The sequence below is a fragment of the Rosa chinensis genome, chromosome 3 (assembly GCF_002994745.2).
Source record: "Rosa chinensis cultivar Old Blush chromosome 3, RchiOBHm-V2, whole genome shotgun sequence".
NCBI lineage: Eukaryota > Viridiplantae > Streptophyta > Magnoliopsida > Rosales > Rosaceae > Rosa > Rosa chinensis.
In genome coordinates this window covers 12,498,159-12,504,158 of record NC_037090.1, presented here as the reverse complement: position 1 = coordinate 12,504,158, position 6,000 = coordinate 12,498,159, and the positions used below count along the sequence as shown (strand labels likewise).

General features: G+C 35.9%; 1 long non-coding RNA gene across 2 annotated transcripts; it reads right to left on the bottom strand.

Annotated features, from left to right (window-relative positions):
• On the bottom strand, positions 1 to 2,955 carry LOC112195131. 2 transcript variants are annotated; one of them, XR_002934368.2, is made up of 5 exons: positions 2,796 to 2,955; positions 1,693 to 1,766; positions 1,401 to 1,593; positions 1,178 to 1,305; positions 1 to 288 (listed from the first exon to the last, which is right to left on the bottom strand). It is a non-coding gene; the product is annotated as an uncharacterized LOC112195131 (long non-coding RNA). The 2 variants fall into 2 exon arrangements; XR_005808315.1 differs by having other exon boundaries at positions 1 to 285.
• Between the last annotated feature and the right edge of the window lie 3,045 nt (positions 2,956 to 6,000).

Here is a 6,000-nt window from a genome sequence, read left to right as displayed (position 1 = left end):
ATTAAATGCTAAACATACTAAAGATAATGTTAAACCACATGATGCAACAACAACATACATCAATAACCAAGATCAACACATATAAGATATAACACATATACAAGAAAAATTAAAACCAACTGCACAACATCCACACAGAAACTGCATAATAGTTTTCCTAGTGGAACTAGGACTCCACCTGGATCAATAACACTCTGGATCCATGTAGATGCAGCTTGGCCTAGGTTCGACATCTTGAGCAGCTTGGACCAAGGATTGAATAGCTGCAGAACTTGAGCAGAAAGCCTTCTGTATGTCAACACCAAAAGCTTCAGAATGGGGCTGAACAATATGCTAAAAACTGGTGATGAATACAGGGACTTTACTCCCTATTTATATTGGCCAATAAACCCGACCTGGACTCATCCCATAAGGAGTCCAATACTTGCTTCATGTTTATCTTGATAGGAGACTTATTGTTTATCACAAATACTCGATGTAATTCAGGTTAATTACTAATGAGCTTCCTACTTCTATTAAGAGACATACTTCTCAATAGATGACTAGAATTAGAGTTATGATTATATACTTCTTGTTATTTATATAAAGATAAATCAATTGGTTTTATTCTTAATGTAAAACAGATAATGTTAAGTCCATATTTTCTAACATATAATGCCAAGAATCATAGGGAAAGAACTAAACTTTCCTGTATTTCTCACTTAATCAAAAATTCACGATCAAATGCATGATTTCATATCAACTCGAAGTCACTAGTATATGGCAATCACCACATAGCCCGTGAAGTACCATTACTAACACAAAAGAATCTACAGATTGTTAACGTCTACCATGCTTGTACAACACAGAGTATATGTATGACAAATACTATTGCAGTTCGTAGGATGAAAAACTGAATCCTAATCTTCCCTCAGTTGTGGATTTTCAGCTCAAGATTCTGGAACGGGCAGAAAGTTCGTTCAAATAGCATTTCAGTCAATAAGTTGCAATGTACTAATGAGGTGAAAAAGTAAAACCAGAAAACAGTGAATGGTATTAAAAGTGATAGTTTACTTCCTAAGCATAAGCACATCCCCATCATAAACAGAAGAAATCAATAGCGTTCTATATTTTGAACAAAGCAAAGAGTTACAATACGTCAAATTCATAGACCAACAACAAAATGAAGGAAAGCTACCTGCTATTAGGATCATAATAGAAGCCGTTGATAGAGCCATCACTGCATGAGAAACACACATAGTAAAAGCCAGCTATAGTCAAACCGGAGTCTGTGCCAACATTCACGAAGTATTGCTTCTTCCGTCTCTGCACCATCAAATCAAAGAACTCAATTTCATTTGATGTTTAATTTTTGCTGATTGACAGGTGTAATAAAGCATTTAGACCAGTTACAAACTTACCATGAATATGTATGGATAGTTGCTGAGATCTAATGATTTGCCACCATCAACTTCCACTTGGCTCCGTAAAATGTGGAATTAGCTAGGAGACAACAGAACTTCATATATGAAAGACGACATTAAGACTCCTCAGCTTACCAAAAGAGCAGAAAAAGAAGGAAATTTGGTCCAGTGCCTTATATCACCATCGTGTCTGTCACAAGTTACACAAGCATTTGATTGTTATTCACCATCACAACTAGCTAAATATGGGTCTATTCTCAATTGTAGATAAAAGAACAAAAAGCCATACGTTGCTTCCCACTTCTCAGTGAAGAAAGTATAATTCTTGGTGTCAACAATCTCCCCTTCCCAAAAGGTGACGACCTACCACAATGAAAAGAAATTAAATGCTCAATGAAGGCTTCCTATGATGAAGATACAACAGTTTCATTTGAATCGAGATAACATTTGATTATAATGCAGAAAATCGAGAAACAAAAGATAAAACAGATCAAAGTTCAATTCACTTTATGTCAAAGAGGTTGGGGATGGAGAAACAAACAGCTAGATGGCAATGTCCAGACAAAAGTGGTACCTCGAATTAATACGCAAGAGTGAGTTGCATGCATATTTAAGCATGCTGTCTAACTTAGTTCCAAACCGAAAGGAAATATAAAGAACCTATCTATGCTATGAGACACGCAGTTTTCAGTAATTAAATGGATACGAAGAGGCAAAGGGACAGTGAGTGAAAGACTGAAAAATTGAAAAACAGGCAAACTAAATCGGTTGCAGCACCCAACACAAAGAATGCATGCTTTGATTTAACTGTATGAAGCTGGCCATCTAATATAATTCTATTGCAAGATAGAGAGTACAGACAATCACAACGCTATGGAAATGGAAACACCAATGGGCTACAAATCTCCTTATATAAACCCTTCAGATCACTATCTCAACAGATGTTGTTTACTCAAGTTCCGTAACACTCAGCAGCTGCTTAACTAATTGACTGTTGTTAATGAATATATTGATACAAATCTAATACTAAAACATTGACATGAGGGCTGGCGATCAGCAAGGAATAGAGCAATTTCTTACTGGTGTGTCAGCCATGGGAACATTAAGTGCTTCCATGGTTCGGCACAGATAACCATTCTCAAGATCACACACTTGTATCCGAACATTTACTCTCCAAGTTTCATCTTTTTGCAGACTCGAAACAGAATAACAGAATCATGAACTTAATGCTACAATAACATACCAGCAGTGATACAATTCAATTCCCCATTTCCCAGAATAGATAATCATTACCAAACTATACAAGATCAAAATAAGAGGGATTCCAATTTCACATATTACAGAAGCCTAAGAAATATAACAATTACAGAAGCCAGGGGCAGAGAGAGAAACCTGGCCAACGCTTAGAAGTGTGAAGGGTGGGGGAGATGTATGTCCGCAGTTTGAACCTTCAAGTGATGCAGATATACAATACGAGGATTTAGGATCACATTTCACAAGTGAACAGTTGTAAGAAGAAACAGTGAATAATTGGATCGTTGAATAGTGGAGGTTTGGCTAAGAACCCTAATAAGTACAGGAAATGGTTTGTTGGAATTTAGTTAGAATATTTCAAAATACCAGCTATATTTGAAACCTCTATTGGACCTTTAATTGCATATGGCAATAGTCATTAACTCTCTTTGATTGTGATTGACACAAAGATTTCATCAGTTTACTCATATATCATTCATTTGTTCAAGTCTACAATTATGGTGGTTCTTTATTTGCTTTCTTCCGTTTTGGTTTACTCACCAATGTCAATATATATATTGCTTTTGTGTTACATAAGTTACAGAGTTTAAATGTCATTCATATTTGACGTTTTGATTCTTCCTAATCAATGTCATAATATTCTTTTCGGTTACATAAGTTACATAGCTTAATTGCTATTGTTAAATTATCATCGCATTGATCATTCATGTCATATATATAATCCCTAGCTTTCCAGATAAAAACATACAAAAGAAATTCAATCTCCTTTGTTTCCTTACAAAGTATTCATGTGTTTCCTTTAATTTATCTATTCCACCAAAGAAAGCTAGTTTCAAGTTATTCGATACGATCCAAGTATTGTGAGTGTACACCTACAAGGATCGAGATTGTTGTACCCTGGAGGGTAGGGCGCCATAAATCTGCTACATCGAGACATTGTCTCCGAATGGCGAAATCTACTCGATCTTAAGGGCAGTGTTTACAAGCCTCAACCTTAAACTTTTTTCGAGTAATGTGTCTTTCGAAAGCCTATAAATCCAAGAGATAAGTTCTATAATCCTTGTTATTTAATCTAGTATGACAATAATATTATTATAATTATTTATTATTAATATATGTTGTATTCGTGTGATTTTGTAGGAGAATCAAAATATGGTGACTCAAGTAGCATCCATCAACCAAATTTTCCAACATGGTTAAAGCAGTGGTGGTGTGAAATGGAGGGAAGTACCTTAATGGTGTTGAGGAGGCACGGAGGTCTCTGCCCCTTGGACCAGCATTTCTGAGCTCAATCAATCAAATCCCAAACAGACCAAGGGACTCCGATTCAATACACCATAGATTAGAAGAAGTTGACAATAGGATAATCTTAGCCATGATTAGCCACCCCTCAATAGACCCAAGACAATAAACACCCCCCCCCCCCCCCCAACAAAAAAAAAAAACTCGAGGAAATATAAAATATCACTAGCATATGATTCCAATGAAACAAGTTTCCAATTACCATCACTCACAAAGCAAGTTTGATCTTCAATGTGGAAGGAAATAATATAATAGTGGGAAGAGAGATGAGCAAAAGCCATAGAAGTTGAGGACCAGGAAGGCAACTATTGGTAGCAACACCTATCTCCACAGCAGCTCGCCAAGAACACATACTTGGGGAAACACAAGGTAATCCGATATGCATAGCCTTTGTAAAATCAATAGCAAGATTTCTTAGGGGAGAGACCATTAGACCACCTCTCATCCACCTTTGAATCAAAGTAGTAGTAGTATTTTATGACCACTCTTCTAAGTTTAATCAGCATCCAATAAGTTCCCGTCTGCGCTTGGGACAAAGCAAGAGTACTGTGTACACCACACAAACAATAGCAAGTACTTAACACACAATGAAGACAAGATTTCTCGTAGTGAATTCTCATAGTCCGCACCAATTCCGTAATCGATATTCACTACTAGAAAAATGGCCTAAGGGGACACATCTTATGTGTGCCTTTTGATACCTAGAGGGACAAATATGTGTCCCCATTGAGCTATAGAGACACATGTCATATGTGTGCCTATTCTTAGTGTTCCTATTGCTAAATGGAACACATATATCTTAAGTGTCCCCAAATAAAAGAGTAGGTCCCATGAGTCTCTCTACACTACAAATCTAGATTCTGTATCAAGTATTACAGTAAAAATACACACACTCTTGAGGACACTTACATTTGTGCCAATGACCTTTTTTTTTTTTTTTCCATTTCCTTGACCCATAATAGATTCAAATCAATCCTTGGCAATTGCAACAGTAAAGTACTCCAATATGTATTAGAAACCATATCAAAGATTAAAACAGTAATCGCAATCCCATTAATGAATAAGTACTTCTATGTTACAATAGAATAAGTTACTATATCCAACTACGAAACTTCAATTCAGTGGATCATTAATACATGAAAAAGCTAAGTACTTTAGCAGCACTTGGTCCAACAGTCCAACCCGCTCCAATATGAAATCAACTACCTTTATACACATACTTCCTGAATAGAGATTGTAGCAGACTAGCAAACTGCACAAGTATGCAAATTATATGATCAATGCAGCACTTAATAAGATGAAGCACGTACTATTATACCGACCATACTACTACACAATTCAGTCAAGGCATGTTTGGAATCATCGCTGCATCCTGAATGAAGCTAATTTGAACATGAATGTTTGATGATATTTATAACTTGTCTTTCACCAGACACAAGTGTACAAGCTGTGCAACTTCTGAAAAGGTCTAGCATAAATCATAGCATTGAACAAAAATAGCAGGACAAGAGTATGCGGCTTTTCAAGATCACAAATTAATAAAGAAGCATCAATTTTTATGCATGTTCCCATGAGCCATCTCAGTAACATGTGAAACCTCAAATAAATAAAATAAATAAAAAATTTATAGATTATATCTATATCAGAGTTCTCAATAGTGAAATGAAACTTACTCTTGAGAAAAATGAGCCACAAAGTTTAGAGGCTCGGTACCATCGAGTTGCAACATAAATTACATAATCCTTCACAGATACAAAAAAAGCTTAGTCTGCAGCCATTATCGTTTATAGGCAAATGAAAAACTTCTGACAATAGACATTCTCATATTTGTTTGGTGGCAATTTACAGTCCAAAAAATAGCAGATGGGGCATCATTAAAAGATACTCAAGCAAGCCCAATGTCTCATATCTTTATTTGCAGTCAGCATTAGTGAGGATATTTTTTGGATTTAAATCTCGATGGAATACATTTGCTCCAAGAAATGCAAAGTAAAAGGAATTAAATCACTGAAACAGCAGACACTACTATAATTTGTCTGAA